This window comes from Lepisosteus oculatus, chromosome 8 (genome assembly GCF_040954835.1).
Source record: "Lepisosteus oculatus isolate fLepOcu1 chromosome 8, fLepOcu1.hap2, whole genome shotgun sequence".
NCBI classification, from domain to species: domain Eukaryota; kingdom Metazoa; phylum Chordata; class Actinopteri; order Semionotiformes; family Lepisosteidae; genus Lepisosteus; species Lepisosteus oculatus.
The window spans coordinates 32,674,833-32,699,921 of record NC_090703.1 but is presented as its reverse complement, the minus strand read 5'-3'; positions in this window follow the sequence as shown (position 1 = coordinate 32,699,921).

Sequence of the window (25,089 nt, the reverse complement as noted above, 5' to 3'; positions counted from 1 at the left end):
TGTGATGTGTAAGCCACAATTCAAATAGAGAAAAAAGAGCTGACTGACAAGATTTAAGATGAGGCTGTCAACGTTGGATTAAAAAAAATGTTTGTTGCATTGCTTGAAAAATAACTTTATTTCGAGAGACTGGATAAGTAATTCAAGTGTTTTTTTTTTACTTCCTGAAAAACAACTAATAATTTAACTATATGTGCAAACGTTTTATGATATGTCGCTGTTGTGAATATCTGTGGACATGTGCTGGCTGGACAGGAGGCTCTACTGTACAAAGAGAGGGGCGGGAGGAGGGGACAAGCCGATACATACTCTTAGAGTTTGATTAATAGGGAATATAATACAAAAATATAGTACTAAAAATAAGATACACTCTAGAGACATTCACAACGGCGACTGTCAGAAGATAGGACACAGAGGCTCAGGCACCTGCTGAATGGAAAAGGGGCACTTTAATGTTCTGTATGGCTAATACTAAAGCCAATACTAATATTCAATACTTTAATATTCTTTTCTGTATGTTTAACAATAGTGGGTACTGGCCTAATTCGTCCCTGCTCCCGTTGTTAGGTGTTAATGTGTTGTTAAGTGTGAATTTGTACCTGTTTCCCTGAGGTCTGGCTTTTTTTCTGGAAAACCATAACTCTGGTCTTGTCCAGATTGACTGTTGGCGCCCAGGTCTGACAGTGCTGCTCCAGCAGTGCCAGGTTCTGGTGCAGCCTCTGTTCTGTGGGCGACAGCGGGACCAGGTCGTCTGCAAAGAGCAGGAACTCGATTTCCATAATTAATGCAGATCAGTAAATCAAGGGACAAAACAGCTATTGCGCCCGGGTCCTCAATGGGCTTTGACGTGCTAATGTGTTGGTATAACAGTCCGGGTGTGGCAAGCCTCTAATGTTTAACCTTTAACTGTTTTTCCATCTACTGTATTGCTTTGAGATGCCACTTTTAAAAGTGATATGTAAAATAAAGTTTTTTATTATTGTTATAGCGAAACATGATCAGATTTTCCCTGGTTTTAGAAAAAAAGATCTAAAGTGCTACACCTAACTTTCTTAATTCGATGTATTTAAAGCAGTGAACTACTGTAGGTGTAACATAACATTCAGAAATACAATCGAGAATAGTTTTGTGGTGTTTGTTTAGATTAAACGTTCCTAAAACGTATAACGTAACAAAATTAAAGACGATTAAAATCTGTAATCTTTCCACTTGTACTGTATGTCATCGGAAAGTTTCTGCTTTGTGTAAGGATGGTATAAAAAAGTAATCTTAAGTGGTGAGAAAGCTGTGCTCAATGTATTTAAGGGACTTAAAATTAAAAGGAGATGCTTCATATTGCTTGACTAATTTTAAAAACTAAGTTATAAATGCAGTTATAAATCCCTCGGTACCGCGCCGGGTGTAAATATCAAAATATACATTCGTCCCGGGCAGAGGCCGAAGAGCGCCCGGCTGGGGTGCGCAGGGAAGAGCAAGACCGGAGTGAAAGGCGGGGTTTAGGAAGGCGTACAGTCTGGGCAGGTATAGATTACACTTTTCTAAAATGTATTTGAAAACAAAAACGATTAAAATCTAATCCTTCCACGGTTGATCCCAAAATCCCAAGAAAATTAAATCTAAACGGGTAGAAAACTATGCCGAAAGTTTATTAAGATACTTAGAAGACAAAGATACTGTATCAATTTATGTTGCATTAGCCTGATTATGATTAACAAAACACATATAATTAAACACGCGTTTGCGATTTAAATCAAAACACGATTTAAATCAATGTAATTGTTTATATTGTAACGCATTCTGTCCAGCCTCCATTTCTCTATAAAATTTACTCTATTACACACACAAAATAGAAGCAGGAAGCAGAAGCAGGGACCATTGTCAGAAGGGAAGAAGGTGACTATTCATTGTTATCAAAAATGACTTAGAATCGATCATGTTGTGATATTTTGAAAAATAAATGTCTATTGATTGTCCAAAATATTGCTATTCTATTTTTTCGAAGAAATGTTTGTTAAAAGAAAAGTCCAGCACCAGCTGGATTTTAACACACAATGCGTGAGCTGGTAATCGGGCACGTAGACCAGTAGGCTACAAGGGAAGTCGCATAAATAGGTGAAACAGCCCTACACAGCCCTGTCGCAGTACACGAATATAATCATATCGTTATTAAATTCTTTAGATACGCGATTCCATATTATATTAGCAGTAAAGCTTAAAACTACCACATTTTCACATGCTATTTCACATGCTAGTTAAATACTTTGATGCTTAAAATCGTTAGGGAGAAATGGAATACCGGTGTGTATTTTTCCTTTAAAGTACCGATTCCTGGAATCTGACTGGCTGACACCCTTCTGAAGTGGTTCCATAAAATCTGGTATACGGAAAAGAAAGCGTTGATAAAAAAGCCTGGATTCTCATGTATCTCATACAAGTATCTTTAAATACAGTCTTTGCTGTGCTCTTGTGGATCCTTGTGATATTTTGAGCTCTAGTTGAATGATAAGTGTCGCATTTTAAATCATTTTCATAAGTTAGAAATTATGAAACGCCCTGTTAAAAGCGAGAGAGTTTTTATGTCTGTTGAAGTAAAACAAAATGCCTTTAAAGTATGGCTTGGACAGATTCCAAGTGCTTGTACAAATGTGCTAAAGAAATTATACTTTGAGTATACAGCTTGTCCAAAGTCATTCATTATTAATACTATTAGTAATATCTTCGGTAAAGGCTCTGATGCATAAATATTTCTGATAAAGGTAGGTTGTGTACTTTTGTCCAACTGAGCAATCTTGCTTTCATAAAATATACCAACATTTTAATGACCGATGATTAACATACTGTAATACACAGTTCAAAATTAAAAGCTCAAATGTTGTACATGAGAGGTTAAGCTCCCCCTGGTGGTTTTACAACCACCAGGATAGTGGTGACGCCGGATAGTTTCCGGCATGACGTCAAATGACGTGATTAACCGTGTGATACTGCGTGATACCGCGTGATACTGCGACACGCCCACCGGGGTATGCCGCGAAATACCCCACCCATTTTGAATGGCTGCATCTGTAGTTATAACCGGTCTTATAATAATTTTAGAGCAACAGAGCACTATGAAGAATTTCGTTTTGTTAATCTTGACAGAATAGCCTCGTATGTACAGGCTATAGACGCTGTGCATGGTGCAGTCCAGAGAATATTGGATTAACTTTCTCCAATCATCGGGGCAAATGATTTTGTACAGCTGCGTTTGACTTCGGGTGGTTTTAACAAACTCTTGTTCTCACGCAGGAGATGCCCCAGAGAATTAAATGCTGGCGATTTTTTAAACCACATCTCAGACCTCTTACAGAGCCACACAGAAGTTCACACTGATGACAGCCTCCGATTAGTGGTGACAGTAGTTAGGAATATGCAGGGGGGTACCCGCAGAAGTTTTAAATCCGTTCTGTACAGCAGGGTAATTGAGCGGAAAAGTGCAAAAAAAGGGCATCTTATCGACTTACATTACACGGGGGGTTTCGCCGGGAGAGTGTATAGATTGCTAAATGAAGGTTGTACCGATGGGGAAATGTTACAGGGCGCTAAACGAATTCACAAAGAGTTGGGTTTTCCAGAAATTTGGAAAATTAGTTTGTCAGACATTTCAGCTTTCGAAAAACATTTTAAGGTGGTCAATTTTGTTCCACGACCAGGGTGATTGGAAATATTTTACAACGGGGCCCACACCACCAAATTCTAAAATACTTTTTGTTCTACTGCATGAAGAGCATTTTTACGGGGTTTTAAATATTAAAGCTTTTGTGGGGGCGGCGTATTTTTGCACTAACTGCCATGCGGCGTATAGTCACAAGAATGCACACGCCTGTGTTAAAGCTTGCAAAACCAGTTTAGATCCCCAGTGTTGTGAAATTGATGCAGAAATTCAGAATTGCCCGGCCTGTAAGGTCTTTTGTCGTAGCTCTCAGTGTTTGGTGAGACACTTTCAGATTGCAGTGACGGGTGTTAGTAAGTGTGAGCACAGGGTCTTTTGTGAGAAATGTGGGGTTTAAATCCTCTCAAGTCACAAATGTAAAGAGAAACTGTGCTCGTGTTGTAACAACGTGATCGACACCCCTGACACACATTTGTGCTACATACCGCCTTTGGACAACCCCTAAATTTCCTAAACTTTGAATGCATGCAAGAAATGGGGACACACATACCAAATTACATCCATGCCCTTCATATTAACAATAAAGAAGCTGGGAATTTTATGGTGAAACTTGTCTAAAGGATTTTGTGTGTAAATTTATCAAGAGTCGTTTCAAAAACCATACTTTCATATCGCACAATGGCAAGGGATATGACAATTACCTAGTAATCAGACAGTTGTTAGATGAAAATATGGATGTTGAACTAATTAATCAGGGTGGTAAGATAATGTGTATGACCATAAAACCTCTGAACGTCAGATTTATCAATTCTCTAAATTTTCTCCCTATGAAATTAAGCAAACTGCCATCAGCCAGAGGGTTCCCCGGGGGTAAGGGTCATTTTCCACAGTTGATGAACACTTCAGAAAACCAAAATTATGTAGGCCCGATGCCGCCACCAGAACTTTATGGTGTTAACTACATGCTGCCGAGTGAGAAAGCCGAGTTTTTGGTTTGGTATGAAGAATGCAAGGGGAGTGTGTTTAACTTACAGAGAGAGTTGAAACACTACTGCCAGCTGGATGTGCCAATTCTAAGAGAAGGCTGTGTCAGGTTCCGGGACGAGGTCATGACTATGACCAGACAGACGCGTGTGACTGAGTCAGGGCAGCCTGAGTTGTGTGCATCGACCCCTTTCAGTTTGTGACCATCGCTAGTGTCTGCATGGCCATGTTCAGACTTATGTTTTTACAGGAAGAGATGATAGCATTGCTACCCCATGACAATTACCACCGCCAGCAAAAAATGATTTTCTACACCCAGCATTCAGTGGCTTATGTACATCGAACACACAGAGCACGTTAAAATCCAACACGCGTTAACCACGGCAGTTGAGTTCAAGGTTGGACCATATTTTCTGGATGGTTATGCTGTAATTGACAGAGTGCAGACAGCCTTTGAGTTCAATGGTTGCTTTTTTCACGGTTGTAGCATTTGTTATTGTGAAAATGATTTTAATCCGCTGGCAAACACTACTTTTAGCTGGTTGTACAGAAAGACGATGGTGAAAATTATTTTTTTTAAGATGCGTGTTTTGAGGGAGCATGAGTTCAGAGACATGCTTATTGAAAATGGAGACTTGGGTAAATTTCTAACAGCTGCGCAGTTACCAGAGTCTCTGCAACTGCGCAATTTGCTTTTTGGGGGGAGAACAAATCCATTACACAGCACAGCCGTGTAAAAAACAAATTCTCTACTATGATTTCACCAGTCTGTATCTGTTTGTGAACAAAACTAAAAAATACCCACTGGAGCACCCCCGAATAATTTATATCAATTGTACTTTCCAGTTTTTCCAACCAAAATTGACAAAAAAATGTTTTTCACACTGTGTCGTACGTGTGCTGAAACAAAACAGACCACTCCCTGAGAGCACAGTGATGAAGATCGCGTCTTGACTAGTGTCTGGTGCACCCCAGAATTACAGATGGCCTTAGATCTGGGGTATTGAGTGCGTAAAATTTACTAAATTTTCCTCTTTTTTCCGACTAAATCAAACTGCACCTGAAAGGGAAACAGGAAGCGTCAGGGTTTCCAGAGTGGTGTGCGGATGTCGCGAAACAACAAAGATATATCAGCGAATATTATGAAAAAGAGGGTGTCTGGCTGGACCCTGGCGACATTAAAAAGAATCCGGCCAAAAGACAGCTTCCAAAAATTGCCTTGAACAGTTTGTGGGGCAAGTATGGCCAAAGAGACAATTTACCACAGACCAGCATTGTGTGAAATCCCGATGAATTGTTCAGGTATATATTTACCCCATATCATGAGGTGTCAGCCTGCGAGTTTATCGATGAAAACACAGCCTGTGTTACGTGGAAACACACTAAAGACCACTATACAAGCCATTCAAACACTTACATTTTCATTGCTAGCTTTACAACAGCCTATGCCCGCTTGGAGTTATACAACCTGCTAAATGCTTTGCAAGGCCGCTGTCTGTACCACGACACAGGTACACAGTAAACAGGCTGGTTGACTAATTGGGTGAGCTGACCAGCGAAATCGATGCTGGACAACACATTACCGAGTTTGTATCAACAGGACCCAAGTCGTACGGGTACAAGCTGTCTGGTGGGAAAGCCTATTTAAAGGTGAAAGTTATTATGCTCAATGTGAACAATTGTGAAAAAGTTAACTTTGAGAGTCTGCGGGACTTTTTCACTATGGCGTTAACCCTTATGCAGAGTGCCGTGAATTTAAACACATTTCTATTCAACAGCCGATGATTGTGCGTGTTAAAAAGGATTGGCGCATTGAGACCCGGACCTTAAAGAAAACCCAGTAGGTGGTGTACTACAAGCAGGTGCTGCAAGAAAATTTGACATTGTTGCCCTACGGATATTAACACGATGGATGTCAGGTTAAAACTCCCTTTTTCATGCATTTTGTCCGGACCCTCAAATTGCAGTAAAAGTTATTTTATAAAACAACTCTTGAAGAACAGTGATACCGTTATGACTCGTAAACCCAAAAACATAGTCTGGTGTTACAGCTGCTGGCAACCTCTATACGCTGAGTTGCTTGTGAAATTTCCATACATTCAGTTTATAGAAGGACTACCGACGTCGTTTTCCGATGACCAGCTACTGCCACTGGATAGAGTAAATTTGATTATAGTTGATGGTTTGATGGAGTCTGTGTGTGAAAATAAAGAGATAGAAAAAGCTTTTACCAAATACGTACACCACCGAAACCTCAGCATCATGTATATCGTCCAAAATGTGTTTTGTCAAGGCCAGAAAAGTAGAACCATAGCATTAAATACAAAGTACATGGTGCTGTTTAAAAACCCTAGAGATAAACTACAGATTAAAACCCTGTCCCGGCAGATGTACCCCGGTAAAGCCAAATTTTTTTTGGAAGCGTTCGATGGCGCTACTAAAAAACCTTTCGGTTACTTGTTGGTGGATTTAAATGCTGACACCCCAGATGACTAGCACTTGCGAACAGGTCTTTTTCCCCCAGATGTACCCACGGCTTATCTATTTAAAAAATCTAATAGTCGGTGATCTCGCAACCATAGACTCAGTCGAAAAAACACGTTCGGGCCGTCGTCATGTCTTCACGCGTTCGGAGAAACCTGACTCTCTTACATTTTCTGGTAAAAGCCGCTCCCAATCAGCAGAAAGCTATTCTCTGTGGGGCTTCAAATGATCTTGTACAGGCCATAGCTGAAATCGCCTTGAATACCTTGAAAGGGAACATACGGTTATCTGCTAAGCAGTTTGGGACCCTGAAAAGAAAGCGTAAGTTTTTAAAGACTTTGAGTCGGAAGGGTCTTTCTCTTACAACGTCAATAATGGAGCACGATGAAAAAATGTACCTGGTACCTCAGAAATGGCTCTATCGACTCCGAGAGTAGTCTGGCCTCGAAAGCGATGTAAGAAAAATAACTAAACGCAGGTTGGATGATGAAGTGAGAGACATTCTTCAGGACTCAGATCTGGCAGAATATGAAAAAGTAAAATTGTACAGTCAGGTGTTACAACGGTATTTGACATTAGTAAGCCAGGAGACTTCCGAAAAGGGGACTTTAACTGTTGTACTACCGGAAAATAAACCCGCCGAGCTATCATGCACGTTAGCACAAAAGCTGTCATCGAGCAACGCTGACTTTGGGTATATTTTGGACAGTGTGACTCAGCGGTTCCGGAGAAATGCCGAGATATTGTTAAAGACTATGGCCCGCAATGAACCATTAATAGCCTGGAATGAAAAAGGGGAATTTGTGTACAAGGGAGCACCTGTCAAGGGCTCTCACATGATTGATCTTGTCAGGGCTCTCACGCAGCAGCAAGCAGTTGCGGTCGGTAAGAAGCCAAAAGGTTGGGATGTGTTCATGGAGGCTATGGCAGAAACCAACGTACCAGGCACCTTGCTAGCCAACGCTGGTAACCGAGAGCTACTTGAAAAACTCACATCTGCCCCGCTGGGGTGTGCAGCGTCGATCAAAACAACCAGTAGAGATGTTGACACCCTACCCAGTCTCTAAGATAACCGCAGAAAGGAGACGATCATTAATACCTAGACCCACATGGTTGACTTTGTAACATTTTTTCTATTTGTGATAAATTACTTGAAATGTATATTAAAAAGCGTGTGCAATATAGTTAAAAATGTTTGTAATAAAATGGCTTGGATGTAACGTATTAAAAAAAGCTTGAGCAATTTAACCTTATATAACCGCGAATGTATAATAAAAAATATTGTATTGACTTTAATTCATATTTTGTGTTCTTTTTTAAACAATAACCACATGAAATTGTTCGATTTCATTTTTATTTTAGATGGTCGATTAACATTTATGACATGTTTTAAGTTGGCATAAACACCTGCATAATTGAACATTCGTATTTTCAGATAGCTTAAAAGGGTACAGGGGTCTCCGTCTCACACATCGTCAGTTTTTCAGAAACATTTCAACCATGTGGTCATTCTGGATTGCATTTGTAGAATAAAGTTCTAAAATGTTTCTAAAAGATAAGCCTTTAAATCTATGGTATAGGAAAAAGACGCAATGTAGTCCGCAAGTCACTGCAAAAGAATTTGTTGTTGTAAAATATGGAATCAGCATTTCTGTTTAAGAAATCAATAATGTTCTTGGGAAAGAACAAGGCTTTGGGTAAAAAATCCGTAAGAGTTGAAAAATTCTGCTCCCTCGTCATCGGGTAAATAAACAGCCAGTGTTCACTGGGGCAGTTGTGTGGGTGGGTATTAACTATTAAACTCAGAGGGCGCCGCGCCAGTCTCTTGCTCGGTAGGGCATCACTGGGGAACACGCCTAGAAAACTGTCTCTGGTGTGGCAGTCTCGGGTTAGAATGTCTTCGAGCTGTTTGGTGTTCATCTTTATATGTAGGTTGTGTGGCCTTCCGTGCTTTTTAGCTGAAGTCATAAATGACTTGACATCTCATATCAAGCTCTATTACATTGTCGAACAGTGTGTACACAACCATGTTAACTGTAGTGGGTAGCAGTAGTGCGAAATGTATTTCAGCTCTCCCATTCTGGAAGGCCGGTTGAAGAGGTTTAGTGGGGTTTTGTTCACCGTCCACTTATAGAGCCAAAAAGTTAATGTTGTAGTGTTTAAAATTGAAGGGATTTTGTGTCAAACTGCCACTGAATGCTGCATTGTCCATAGGACCCTAACACACTTCCTATCCCCAGGACCATTAACCACAACTTTTCCATCCTACAGGATGATCCCTCCATTGGGGCCCTCTTTTCTGATCGCCCTATCATCTCATATCGCCGACCACCTAATCTGCGTAACCTCCTTGTTCACAGCTCCCTTGACCGCCCTCTACAACCATCCACACCAGGCACTTTCCCTTGCAACAGAGTTCGCTGTATCACCTGCAAGTAAACAGCCACCACCACACTCATTCAAGGCCCCTCAGGACAATTCCGGATCACCCAGACAGCATCTTGTACCTCCAGCAACCTTATTTACTGTATCTCTTGCAGTAAATGCCCAGCCATCTACATTGGAGAAACAGGAAGGAGACTCGGAGACCGCTTCAGAGAACACGTCAGGGCTGTGAAGATTAAAGATCTCTCCAAGCCCATTGTTTCTCATTTCACCTCTGACGGCCACGACCACACTAATCTCTCTGTCTGTATTCTCAAAGAAGTTTTTCCGAACTCATACATCAGAAAGACCACCGAAACTAAAATTATTCTGCAGCTAGGATCACACATTCTCCCTTCCCTCAATGACAGACTACTGTTCTTTTAAATTTTCTCCATTCATTGGAAGTTTCATTTCACACCTCTTTGCACCCATTCTGACTTCACACCTCTTGATTGGCCTCTCTTTCTGTCCCCTGCTCCTGCCTCTCACTCCTCCTCCCTCCCAACCTTTGTTCTCCCGCTACTTTACCTTTGCCTACTGCCCTGTCTCTCTCACACCTGAAGAAGGCTCCACGGTCGAAACATTGTGTTCTCTTTCTTCTTTTTTTTTAGCATGGAATAAACCTATTACTTGTTCCTTTGCATATTTAAAATATTTCTCGTTTTGGATCTCATTGATCGCGGTGTGTCACGGCCCTCTTCTTGGTCGACCTGAAGCTTTTATGAGTTGACTGTCTTCGCCTAGCCGTTCTTTTATCAGGTTTTGGAGGCCCCTGACGGTGTGATGATGACGTCTGTCTTTTTCTCTTGACACCCCTGCGGATGTATGCTAGACCCGAACCTTCCTGCTGATGTGCAGCCACCTTAGACATGACCACGCTTGTAATGTTGCTAACTACGTCTTTGGCGATGTTTTTAGTCGCCGATGCCATGTGCAGCTTAGCTATTTCAAACCCTCGTTTCAGAAAAGGCACGGCCATACTGAACCGGTAGCCCCGAAAATCCTGGTAATCCATAACCAGCCTGTTGTTTGTAGTAGTGTGTATACAAAGAAGGATCCCCATAGCTCTTGATGACCGACATCCTTTTAGATGTTTGTCGCTTTCACAGGTCTGAAATGCAGCTTGATGATGACCTTACCAAATGCAAATGACACGTGCTCGTTTTGATCCGTCTTTATTTCAATAGTGATGTTGTTAAAATGATTGATGCTCACCGGCACATAATGGGGTCGTACAATACTGTGAAGAATTCACCATCCACGCCTCTGAAGGGCACACAACACAAAAGCGGTGCGTAGACGTCGCCTATTAACTGGTGTTCTATGATATTGGTGTATGTATACATGGTGTTAAACTGGCCAGTCATATCGACGGGGTGCGGTGATTTTACACTCCCGACACCCGATTTGAAACCCAACATCCTCGTCAGATGATTTTGCACATGTATAACAAACCGGTTATCACTAACAATCTTTACCGACTGGCTAATGGGGTTGTATTTAAGACTTACAGTCGTTAACTTGGATTTTTCCGCAGCCCATTTTATTTCATGCAAGAGCTGCTCGATGTTGTTGTAGTGCCCTCTCGGAAAGGTACATGTCAATATAGTATTGAGCTCTTCGCTGACGAACAGAAAAACTTTGTCTTCATCAAACGTGTTTAGCGTATGCGGATAGTGTAGCTCGACCAGGTACACTTCCCAGTTCCCGTCCAGGTCAATCGCCTTTGCCAGATGTTCTGTGAAGCACGCGCTGGTGTTCTTTGGAAACATCTTTGAGGATGAATTACTGGCCAGCGTTACATAGAAGCAATTGGGGTTCATTTTTCACCACCTCTATATGTCTCGGACCTCGGAAGCCTTTACCCAACTATTGAATTTATCACTCCAGCCGCACCACATTACCAAAAGCTGTTTGTTTTTGCCACGACCCCTGGCTGCTAAAATCTTTTGGATGCGGTAGACGTTCTCAACATCGGGTTTATCTTCTGTAGGTCTTCTGCATAGGAGCCCTTAATATTGTCGCCTGCATAGTCCTGCAGTTTGTAATAGGGTCTCAGAGCCGAGGTCCGCTCTTTGACAATGAAAATTTCATCTGTGAAGGTCTGTTCATATCCCTTCTCAAACATTCCCTTTATTTTGGATACCCACACGCGATTACCCACATTAAATGAAAACTTTGATGGTTTTCGTTTAAAGTGTTCATCATAGACCATTCTCTACACCTCAAGGGAGTGGTCAGATGTAACAGAAGCCGGGGTTCGTTTAATAGTCGTGTGGTAACTATGGTTATAAGAGTAAATAAGATCTGATAGGACGTCGATATATCAAAAGGTGTTTTTGTGTGTCAGGTACCTCCACATTTTTGTTTTAATAGTTCTGTTAAACGTCTCGACCACGCTAGCCTTCACATTGCTGGCCATAACGAAATGTTCAATATTCTCACGTTTGAGAACATTTTTGAAGGTCCTGTTAAAAAATTCTTTACCCTCATCCGTTTGTAGCTTTTTAGGAGCACGCCCTTCTTGCAGTATATTTCGGAAGGCGCCTGTCACGGCCCCTCCAGACTTTGTTTTCAGCGGCACGGCCCAAACGTATTTACACAACATGTCTATACATGTTAAGATGTAACAGAAACCGTCGTTGAATTCGCAGTGTTCTCTCATGTCCACCAAGTCAGCCTGCCACTGCCAGTCCATTTCGGACACCAACGTCCTGTTTCTCTTAAAACGTACGCGCACCAGCTTGTCGTCTGGCTGGACAACCACTTGGCCACCCAGCCGCGGCAGGCACCGCTCACACCCCAGGATCTTGTGGTCCTCACCAGACTCCCCAAGCTGCCATAACTCACCGATTCCCTAGGTTTATAATAGAGCGCACTCAAACCCGCGGAAGACATGGTCCCCTACCAAACCAATACACACTTTCACACACATAAATCGAGGGGTGCGGCGGCTGGGGCTTTTGGACCCTGAGGCTCCGAACCGACCAGCAGGGGGGGAGGCGGGAGTTCCGACTTTTCACGATGCACCATTGGCTCCTGTGGGGGCGGGACATGCACCCAAAACAACCCACCATTGGCTGGAAAGGGGGCGGGACACATGTCAAAAGTTTGACGAGAGGTGTCGCTTTATACTACTCCTGCTACAAATGCTGCTATTTAAATTATAGAAGGTGTCCAGCAGTATATCACAACAACATGGCAAACAGTAGTACAGATGCAGCCATTCAAAGTGCTCGGTACAAACCCGTACTACACGCAACTACCTACGTCATACCACGTAATGTGATTTGTTGACCGAGATGATCGACAGGAGCACTCACGATGCATTGGTCGATAAATTGGTCAACAGTGAAAAGATTTAATCAGTTAATCTCTTTGTTGTGCACATTTTAATCTGCTTAGTATTGAATATTTATAAACAATTTTACAACTAAAGGGGAATTTAAGTAGCTGAGCATAAAAAGAAGAGAAGCATAACGCATCTGATGTTCATAAATAATATTCATTTAGGAACATAAACATATCATGTAAACTGTATATGGCTGGTATCGGTAGTTTAAAGAAAAAATACACACCAGTATTCCACTTTCTCCCTAAACATTTTAAGCATCAAAGTCTTACATGTGGTTATTTCGGAAACGTTTTTACATGCTCCTTCCGACCACATTAAGTTTATATACTTTGTGAAAAGTGATAATGTTTTAACCTTTTCTGTGAATATGCTCGTTATCGGAGTAAACAAAATCTTACTTTTAGAATTTGATTAATAGGGAATATAATATGGAATCGCATATCTAAACAAATTAATAATGATATAATATAGAATTTTATGATTATATTCATATACTGAAGCATAAGTAGTAGTATAAGACTTTCTATATGTGTATGGCTGGTTCACTGCTTTTTCATGTGACTGTGTCTGTGGTTTGATGGCTTAAGCTTGTGCCTTATAAACCTGAGGTCTGGTGTTCAACCCCAGCTGTCGCCATTAGTTCTCTTTTAACAAATAAACATTTCTTTGAAAAACATTTTCTAAAATAGAAAATATTATGGACACTATATTTTTTATATTTCTAAATATCAAAACATATTGGAAGCTAAATCATTTATTAATAACAATGAATAATCTCAAACTGCTACTGATATTTTTACTGCGGCGAGGCTTATTAATAAGACAGAATCAAGTGTTGCTGTGCTTTCCAAAATGAGGCCCCATCTCTCTCTTCATTTCCATTTGCAGCCACAGAGAAGCTATTCATGCAGGCTGATTTAAAGATGTTTTCTTTTGATAAGGGAAAGCTCCAAAATGGGGATGCACTTAGCTAAGCCTGGCTATCATGATCAATGGTCATCCATTGGCGCCTATCTGTCTAGGGAGTGCCAAATGGACATCTGGACTGCATTCCTAGGTGTCAGGAGTAAGTGACTCATATCTCACCTTGATCAACCAATCAGGGGCTGGTAGGGCCGAGTAACCCACGTGGGACTCTGATGCCCATGAAACTTTCAGCTAATGAACGAGCTGAAGTTCCTCCAGGTAAAAACGGGCAACACAGAGCTCAAAGACTATTCAAAGGACTTTTCTAAAGAGAATTCAAAGGAGAATTCCAGGGGTGGGAGACAATTCCAGGGCAGGACGGCCCAGGAGCAGAAAGGCTCCCAAGGGCAAGACATTCTCACAGCGCGCCTCCTGACCATCCTGAGACTCAGCCTGGACAACCACGGAACGGCCAGTGTGTCCGAGTGCCAAAACTTTCCTCTGTTCTAAGAGTCTAGAGCGGAGGTTGCCAGAGAGTAACCAGAGGATCCACCCGAGGTTAGCACCAGCAGCAAGCCCTGTGAACAGGTCGGAACTGTGGATTGCTGAATCACTATTCAGAACTAGCGCTTCATCAGGAACGAACCGGTCCTCTTCCTGACCTGCTGGGACCCACAGTCATCTTTTCTCCTGTGCACAACTTTGCTAGTTGAAGCCAACACTAACTTGCGAGTCTTCAGAGAGCATCAGCAGCGCACCGTCGCAAGCCGCACAGCACAGCCTGGCACCGAGCCAGAGAGCGCGGATTGGACAGCAACAGCCTGCAACTGTTTCTTTGTGCCCGCAGGAGATCTTAATCCCCAGAGATTGGATGAGTATTCAACTTCAATGCATTACACCTCGAGAATTCAATTGTTATCCCAACCATTTGATATCAATTTAATTCCTAAGAGTTATGTACTTGTTATGACTACCTAGTGTCGAAGTTATAACTAAGTTCAATTACGAAACAGTCTGAATGAATGATATACTGAACGTATGTCCTCTTGATATGTGTAAGTCTTTGTAACTGAAGGAATATATACCTTTTGTATTTTGATAACAAGTGTGAGTTTATAAAGCCTGAAATATGTATTATGCTTATGTCTGCGAAACACTCTCTATAAAAGCTTTCAGTGCTTTGTGCATATTCTAATCGCAGGGGGATCAGGGTGTGTGGAGACAGGTTAAGGGTGAAATTGAATTGGGGATCTGTATTCTTCACACCTGAATCATTGTTTTCTCTGAAAGTGTTTTCTTCCCTGTTTAGCTGATCTGTTGCTGCCTATACATGCTTACACAGCTCCCTTGGTGATTATCATACTTGACTGAGAAAACATTAGAGAACTTAACATTTTTATTATTAACAAATTGTAAAAATGATGTTTAAATTGGCGTTATTATTTTTTCACTTAAGTGTATGGAGGAGTGTCAGCCGTCAATGAGAGCAGAACCGCCCCTCTTAGGCTGGGGAAATGATTTTTTTAGTTTTAAAAAAGAAATATAATGATAATGATGTTTATATAATGATGTTTTCCTGCTTAACTTAGACATTGCATGACTTTTAAAGCTGTGAAAACAGGTTTTGATAGTTCATAACTACTTTTTATGTGCCAAAAATGGGTGATTTTTTTCCCAAGCCAATGGTGTGTCTTTAAGGGCCAGATGTACCGCCTACCACGCCGACAGTCCTGAGCCTCAGGGTCCAAAAGCCACGTCCTCGCATGTCCTCAATTTTTAAATAAGTGGATAAAAGCGAGTATTACCGACGAGGATTGGAAGGTGATCACGTCTGCCGCGGGGTTGAGCGCGCTCTATTATAACCCTAGGAAATCGAGGAGTTACAGCAGCGTGGGGAGTCTGGTGAGGGCCACGAGATCCCGGGGTGTGATTGGCACCAGCCGGGTGGCTGTGACAGCATATCTCAAAAAACATCAAGGGTGTGAGGCACTCACTCACACACACTGAGCCCACGTGGGACTCTGATGCCCATGGAACTTTCAGCCAATGAATGAGCTGAAGTTCCTCCAGGTAAAAACAGGCAACACAGAGAGCCTGTGAGATTCAGATTCAGTGAGATTCAACAAGAAAGGGAGATTCAACAAGATTCAGTAAGATTCTGGAGAGGATTCTGTGGACTGTTCTAAAGGGAATTCAAAGGAGAATTCCAGGGCAGGATGGCCCAGGAGCAGAAGGCTCCCAAGAGCAGGACATTCTCGCAGCGCGCCTCCTGACCATCCTGAGACTCAGCCCGGACAACCACGGAACGGCCATTGTGTCCGAGTGCCAGAACTTTCCTTTGTTCTAAGAGTCTAGAGTGGAGGTTGCCAGAGAGTAACCAGCAGCAGGCCTCGTGAACAGGTCGGAACTGTGGACAGCTGAATCACTATTCAGAACTAGCTCTTCATCAGGAACGAACCGGTCCTCTTCCTGACTTGCTGGGACCCACAGTCATCTTTTCTCCTGTGCACAAACTGTGCTAGTTAAAGCCAACACTAAAGCCAACAGTGAGCATCAGCAGCGCACCATCGCAAGCCGCACAGCACAGCCTGGCACGGAGCCAGAGAGCGCGGATTGGACAGCAACAGCCTGCAACTGTTTCTTTGTGCCCACAGGAGATCTGAATCCCCAGAAATTGGATGAGTATTCAACTTCAATGCATTACAGCTCGAGAATTCAATTGTTATCCCAACCAGTTGATATCAATTTAATTCCTAAGAGTTATGTACTTGTTTCGAGTATCTAATGTAGGAGTTATAACCAAGTTCATTTATGAAACGGTCTAAATGAATGATATACTAAACGTATGTCCTCTTGATATGTGTAACTCTTTGTAACTGACCGAATATACCTTTTGTATTCTGATAACCCTCTCGATAAGATCTGTTAGGTTTACATGCATATTCTATGTATGAATAAATGTATCCTCGTGTATTAGTACCTGTGTGTGCGCGTTGTTTGAGTTATGTCGCATGGTTGGATTCTAAAGCAATCAAAAGAATCAACTTTGTGATTTACTGCTACAATTAATAATTGTCTCAGTAAATGCCCAAACCCTACAGAACTGGTGCCTTCAGAGAGCCACTATGATTACATATTTGGCATCCCTGAGCCGGTTTTCTTACAACAGCCACTGTCACATGCCGCAGAGGGTGGGATCGGCTTTTGCTAAAAAGAAGACCAAGTGTTGAAAATGATGTACACTAAGTGCAGATTGAAACAACAATTCCACAGTCAGAAAATAATATTTTAGCAGCCTACCTCTTCACATTGCAAAGCAGAGGAATCTGATGTTTCGCCACTTAAAGAAGCCATCCTCATTGCAGTCAGTATCGGTGGTGGGGGTCTGACAGCTCAAGTGACACGCTTCACCACTGTCAAGTCGGTGCATTTAAGAATAAACACCAACGTCGTAACCGCGCCTACATAACTCAAGACAGTTTTCAATTGGTTGTGATGTTTTAGAATGTCCCACAGTATCTCCACACCCCCAAAACCACACGTGTTTTATCGAGAGCGAAAAGTAATCACTTATCAGCTTATTTTTAATAACACATTCTTGACAGCTTTTCAGAAGTTTGAAATGATTTTCCACGTACCGTTAACGTAAAAGTCTTTAAACCTAAGTATTAACATGCAACACAAACCTCAAATGATGGGGGGTTTTCGCAGAAAAGAAATTACATTGAACAAAAAATGTAACTTATTTTATCTTTTGAGAAGAGCATTGTGGTGATGGTCTTTATAATTTAGTGGATAGGTCATAAAAGTTTTAAAAATAATTTAATAAGACATGTTTAGCAGTGATAACTTTTAAGCACAAACAAAAAAAAAAGAAATACTTATAATGCTTTCACGAAGAAATCTTTGGGAGTCGTGAGGGGGGTGGAATCACCGATGAACTGGATCGGCCGTTAAAGGTTATGGGGTGTAGAGATAATGTATGTTTTATCAGACAAACATATGCTGACAATTAGGCGCCCGGGGTCAGGGGGAGGGGTGTGGCTGGTCAACGGGGTCCGCTAAAATTGATCTTATAGTGAAAGTTTATAAAAGTTTTAAATTTTTAAACAGACACAATTAACACTGATAATAAACTAATGGTAATAGTGGTTATAGTTTTTCTTTTGTTTTAAATGTTGTAGTAGTATAAAGCAACACCTTTCGTCAAACGTTTTGACAGGTGCCAAGCCCCCTTTTTCAGCCAATGGTGCATTGTTATGGTCGGATGTCCCGCCCCCCTCCCCAGCCAATGGTGTGTCATTAAGGGATGGATGTCCCACCTTCATCCACCGAGCGGTCCTGAACCTCAAGGTCCAAAAGCCCTGCCACCGCATGTCCTCGATTTATAAATAAGTGGATAAAAGCGCGTATTAGTGGCAAGGGTTGGAAGACGATCAGGTCTGCCGTGGGGTTGAGCGTGCTCTATTATAACCCTAGGGAATCGGGGAGTTATGGCTGCCGGGTGGCCAAGTGGTTGTCCGGCCAGCTCGCTTATACGCTGCACAAGCCGGCATGTGTGCGCTTTAAGAGAAACAGGACACTGGTACCTGAAATGGACTTGCAGTGGCAGGCCGACTTGGTGGACATGAGAGAGTACAGCCAGTTCAACGATGGTTTCTGTTACATCTTAAAATGTATAGACATGTTGTCTAAATACACCTGGGCCGTGCCGCTGAATACCAAGTCTAGGGGGGTCGTGACAAGGGCTTTCCAAAATATACTTCAAGAGGGTCATACTCCTAAAAAGTTACAATGGACGAGGGAAAATAATTTCTTAACAGGACCTTCCAAAATTTTCTCAAACGTGAGAATATTGAACATTTTGTTATGGCCAGTGATGTGAAGGCTAGTGTGGTGGAGAGGTTTAACAGAACTATTAAAACTAAAATGTGGCGGTACTTAACACACAAAAACACCTTTCGTTATATCGATGTCCTATCTGATCTTATTTACTCTTAAAATCATAGTTACCACACGACTATAAACGAACCCCAGCTTCTGTTACGACCGACAACAACCTTGAGGTGTGGAGAACTGTCTATGGTGAATACTTTAAGAGAAAACCGTCAAAAGTTTTAATTTAATAGATAGATACTTTATTGATCTCGTGAGGGAAATTGCAGTGCAACAGCAGCTTTACATAGACAGCACAGCCACAGTTTAACAAATGATACAATAATAATAATAGTACAATAAATACAATACAATCAGTACAGTGAGGGGTGCACTAAAAGAGTTACTCACAGTCCGGACACACAAAGAACAAACTAGAACAGAGCAGTACGCAGAAAAATTGTATCACACATATGAATATAAATATAGATGTAAATATAGATATAGGTATAAATATAAATGTATTGCACGAGTCACTGGCATATATTGCAGAAAAAATGGTTGTAAACGGGAAAAGAAAATAAAGAGAACAGATGTAGCAGTAGATGTGTAGATGTATTCAGTCCAGAAACAGCTCACTGTCAATGTTGCCTCTGCCCAGACGGATGCATTGTACAGTCTTATGCCAGAAGGCAAGAATGACCTCCTGTAGCTCTCCCTGTCGCATTGTGGATGAATCAGTCTATTGCTGAACGTGCTCTTCATTTCTACAAGCCTGTCATAGAGGGGATGGGATGATGATGGCCTCTAGTTTGGACACCATTCTCCTCTCAGCCACTACCTCCAAGGGGTCCAGGTCAGACCCAATGACAGAGCTTGCTCTCCTGATGAGCTTGTTCAGCCTTTTATAATCCACTGCTCTAATCCCAGGGTCCCAGCATACCACCGCGTAGAAAATGGCGCTTGCTACCACCAACTGATAGAACATATGTAGCATCTTACTACATACATTGAGGGACCTAAGCCTCCTCAAGAAGTAATGCCGGTGATCATGCGCTGGTGTCCAAAATAAAGGGAGTGTTTGAGAAGGGGTATGAACAGACCTTCACAGATGAAATTTTCATTGTCAAAGAGCGGACCTCGGCTCTGAGACCCTATTACAAACTGCAGGACTACGCAGGTGATGATATTAAGGGCTCCTTCTATGCAGAAGAGCTACAGAAGATAAACCCCAATGCTGAAAGCGTCTATGGTATCCAAAAGATTTAAGCAGCCAGGGGGCGTAGTAAAAACAAACAGCTTCTGGTAAAGTGACATGGCTGGGGCAATAAATTCAATAGTTGGGTAAAGGCTTCAGAAGTCAGAGACATATATATAGGTGCTGAAAAATGAACCCCAATGGCTTCTATGTTACACTGGCCAGTAATTCACTCTCAAAGATGTTTCCAAAGAACACCAGTGCGTGCTTCACAGAGCATCTGGCAAAGGCAATTGACCTGGATGGGAGCTGGGAAGTGGGTCTGGTGAAGCTGCACTATCCGCATACGCTAAACACGTTTGATCAAGATGAAGATTTTCTGTTTGTCAGCGAAGAGCTCACGATTATATGGACATGTACCTTACCTAGAGGGTACTACAATAACATTGAGCAGCTCGTGCATGAAATGAAACGTGCTGAAGAAAAATCCAAGTTAACTAATGTAAGTTTTAAATACAATCCCATTAGCCGGTCTGTAAGGACCGTTGGTGATAACCGGCTTGTTATGCACGTGCATAACCATCTGACAAAATCACTGTACCCCATTGATATGACTGGTGGATTTAACACCATGTATATATACACAGATATCATAGAACACCAATTAATAGGCGACGTCTACGCACCGCTTTTGCGCTGTGTGCCCTTCAAAGGCGTGGATAGTGAATTCGTCACAGTATTATATGACAAGCCCCATTACGTGCTGGTGAGCATCGACCATTTTAACACCATCACTAATGAAATAAAGACAGATTAAAACGAGCACGTGTCATTTGCATTTGGTACGGTCATTGTCAAGCTGCATTTCAGACCTGTCAAAGCGACAAACATCTAAAAGGATGACGGTCATCAAGAGCTACGGGATCCTTCTTTGTATACAAAATACTACAAACAACAGACTGGTTACGGATTACCAGGATTTTCGGGGCTACCAGTTCAGGATGGCTCTGGTATAGGTGGTATTTTCAGAGCACTATTTGGAAAAGCCGTGCCTTTTTTTAAATGAGGGTTTGAAATAGCTAAGCTGCACATGGCATCGGCAGTTAAAAACATCGCCAAAGACATGGTTAGCAACATTACAAGCACGTTCATGTCTAAAGTGGCAGCACATCAGCAGGAAGGTTCGGGTCTAGCATACATCCGTAGTGGTGTCAGGAGAAAAAGACAGACGTCATAACTTCATCATCGGGGGCTGCCAAAACCTGATAAAAGAACGGCTAAGAGAAGACAGTCATCTCATAAAAGCTGAAGACCGACCAAGAAGAGGGCCATGACATGACGCAATCAACGAGACATGAAACGAGACATATTTTAAATACGGAATTTGTTCATGGTGGGTCTGCAGAATGCACAGTCGGAGCTGGACATATTTCAACTTGCACCTACACAAACAAGCATCGAGAAAAGCTTTTATATAGAAGTTCCATCCCTCACGGCCCTAACAGAAAACGCAACTCTGGAATTCTACATAGCAGGCAACGGAGAAGATTATTTAGATTTAAACAACACGCTGCTCTATTTGACCTGTAAAATAACGGAAGCAGACGGCAGGGACATTGATGCGGCAGCCCATGTGAGCCTGGTGAATTACCCCATCGCTGCCATCTTCAGCCAGGTTGACATCACCGTGGGAGACCGGCTGATCAGCCAGAGCAACAACTTTTATCCATACAGGGCCTTTAATATAGAGTCTGTCCTGAACTATAGTGAAGAGACGCTGAAGATGCAGTATTCAACCTGGCTCTTTTACAAAGACTCAACCAGGCAACACGAGTCAACAATTTTGGATGGACCCAATCTGGGGTTCCAAAAAAGAGCATCATACATGACGCAAAGCTGAAAACTGGAGCTCTTGGGTCACATTCACGCAGACGTGTTTTTTCAAGACAAACTACTACTGAATGGCGTTGAACCGAAAATAAAACTCACGCGCAACAGAGATGCTTTCTGCTTAATAAACAATGTTGGAGAACACAAACTGTGCGTACTCTCTGCATCTTTTTTTGTGAAAGAGTCAGAGTGTCACCTGGGGTCAGACTGGGACATGCCGAAGCACTCCCGACAGCTAACGCTAAATACCCCATAGACCGCGTACAGATGAAAGTCTTCAGTCTGCCTGCAGGGAGCCGTGTGTGTAACCAAGAAAACCTCTTTCTCGGGCAGTTACCCAAAGTGGTAATATTGGGGTTTGTGGAAAACGCAGAATTCAGTGGCAGTTTTACACAAAACCCCTTCAATTTTAAACACTACAACAATAACTTTTTGGCTCTATATGCGGACGGTGAACAAATCCCCACTAAACCGCTTCAGCCTGACTTCCAGAATGGACATTGTGTCCGTGAATATTTTAATCTGGTGGAAACAGCCGGGAAGCATCTGAAAGACAAACCTCTTCTGGTGGACTGCAAGGAGTATGTGCGCGGTTACACTTTGTTTGCTTTCAATCTCAGCCTCGACGACGAGTGCACAGGTCATTATTCACTTATTAAAATGGGCAATCTGAGTGCTGAAAAATGCTTCGCACAACCACTACCCACTACAGTTAACATGGTCGTGTACGCCCTGTTCGACAACGTGATAGAGCTTGATATGAGACGTCAAGTCATTTACGACTTCAGGTAAAAACATGGGGGGCCACACAACATACACATAAAGATGAACACCAAACAGCTCGAAGACATTCTAACCCGAGACCGCTTCACCAGAGACAGTTTTCTAGGTGTGTTCCCCAGCGATGCACTGCCGATTGAGAGACTGGAGCGGCGGCCTTTTAATTTAATAGTTAATACACACCCAGACGACCTCCCTGGCGAACACTGGCTCGTTATTTACCTACCAGATGACGACGGAGCAGACTTTTTCACCTCCTATGGATTTTCACCCGAAGCCTTGTTCTTTCCCAAGAACATTATTGATTTCTTAAACAGAAATGCTAATTCCATATTTTACAACACCAGACAAGATTATTTTGTAGATTCTGGTTAGAATTTGTTTACCGTGAACTATCCACCTTTCTCATCTGTAGAGTAAATAATTATTTTATTATTTTATTTGAGGGACTGTCTTCTCACCTGTACAGTGTGACTGTGCCTCTGGGGCTCTCAGCTGCCCTCTGCTCCATCTCCTCCTCATGCAACACCATGGGGTGTGACCGTGTTGGATTGCAGAAATTATTTTAAAAGAAACATTTTTAGAAAATGTTTTAGAAAAGACTGTTATAATGTTAAAATCTATATTATTGTAAGTCATACATCTGTGTCTGCCAAAATGGCATTGCTGTTAAAATGCGGCGAAAATGTGGACTGCTGCTTGTGACTGATCCAATATCATACCTGTATCGCTATAAAAAATGTGTATTTTCTTTATATCAGCGTGTTCACAAACCTTCCTTGACGTTTTAAGAGTTTTATTTTTCCACAATACAGAGTTAAGAACATTATTTACATTTTGCATAAAATACATGTAGCGAATTATAAATTAGAAAACTTTACATTAATATAAACCTAAAACATATATACAAAACAACATTTAAAACAAAAGAAAAAATATAACCACTATAACCATTAGTTTATTATCACTGTTAATTGTGCCTGTTTAAAAATTTAAAACTTTTATAAACTTTCGCTATAAGATCAATTTTAGCAGACCCCGTTTTACATTTTTGGTTCAATGTAATTTCTTTTCTGCAACCCCCCCCCCCCCATCATTTGAGGTTTGTGTTGCATGTTAATACTTAGGTTTAAAGACTTTTACGTTCACGGTACGTGGAAATTCATTTCAAACTTTTGAAAAGCTGTCGAGAATGTGTTACTAAAATAAGCTGATAAGTGATTACTTTTCGCTCTCGATAAAACACGTGTGGTTTTGGGGGCGTGGGGATATGGGGGGACATTCTAAAACATCACAACCAATTGAAAATTGTCTTGAGTTATGTAGGCGCGGTTACGACGTTGGCATTTATTTTAAAATGCACCGACCTGACAGTGGTGAAGCGTGTCACTTGAGCTGTCAGACCCCCCCCAATATTGACTGCAATGAAGATGGCTTCTTTGAGTGGCGAAACATTGGATTCCTCTGCTTTGCAATGTGAAGAGGTAGGCTGCTAAAATATTATTTTCTGATTGTGGAACTGTTGTTTCAATCTGCGCTTAGTGTACATCATTTTCAACACTTGGTCTTCTTTTTAGCAAAAGCCGATCCCACCCTCTGCGGCATCTGACAGTGGCTGTCGTGAGCTCGGACGGCGAATCAGGTGTTGTTGAACTGTCAACGACTGATGATGAAGAGTCGCTACAAATGGTAAATATTAAGCTGCGGCGGGTGCGGAGGAAACAAAAAACTCTAACTCAAAAGAGGCGTTAAAATGGTAAATATTTTAGGTAAAATATTTATTTTGTTAAGCCTTCCTTTTCTTTTTTCCTTTAATAGAATAACGAAGAGGTCAACGCATCAATCTTCAAACGACCATCGAGCTTGAATGTTTCGTGCCTACAGATGCAGCCATTCAAAATGGGTGAGGTATTTCGCGGCATACCCTGGTGGGCGTGTCGCAGTATCACGCGGTGTCACGTGGTTAACTATCCGGCGTCGCCTTGTAAAACCGCCAGGGGGAGCTTAACCTCTCATGTACAGCATTTGAGCCTTTAATTTTGAACTGTGTATTACAGCATGTTAATCATCAGTCATTAAAATGTTGGTATATTTTATGAAAGCAAGATTTATCAGTTGGACAAAACTACACAACCTACCTTTATCAGAAATATTTATGCATCAAAGCCTTTACTGAAGATATTACTAATAGTATTAATAATGGATGACTTTGGACAAGCTGTATACTCAAAGTATAATTTCTTTAGCACATTTGTACAAGCACTTGGAATCTGTCCAAGCCATACTTTGTCAGGCATTTTGTTTTACTTCAACGGGGCATAAAAACTTCCTTGCTTTTAACAGGGCGTTTCATAATTTCTAGCTACGAAAATGATTTAAAATGCGACACCTATCATTCAACTAGAGCTTAAAATATCACAAGGAAAAATACACACCAGTATTCCATTTCTCCCTAAACATTGTAGGCTTCGAAGTCTTTAACTAACGTGATACCGGAGTCAACAAGCATACTTTTAGAATTTGATTAAAAGGGAAAATAAT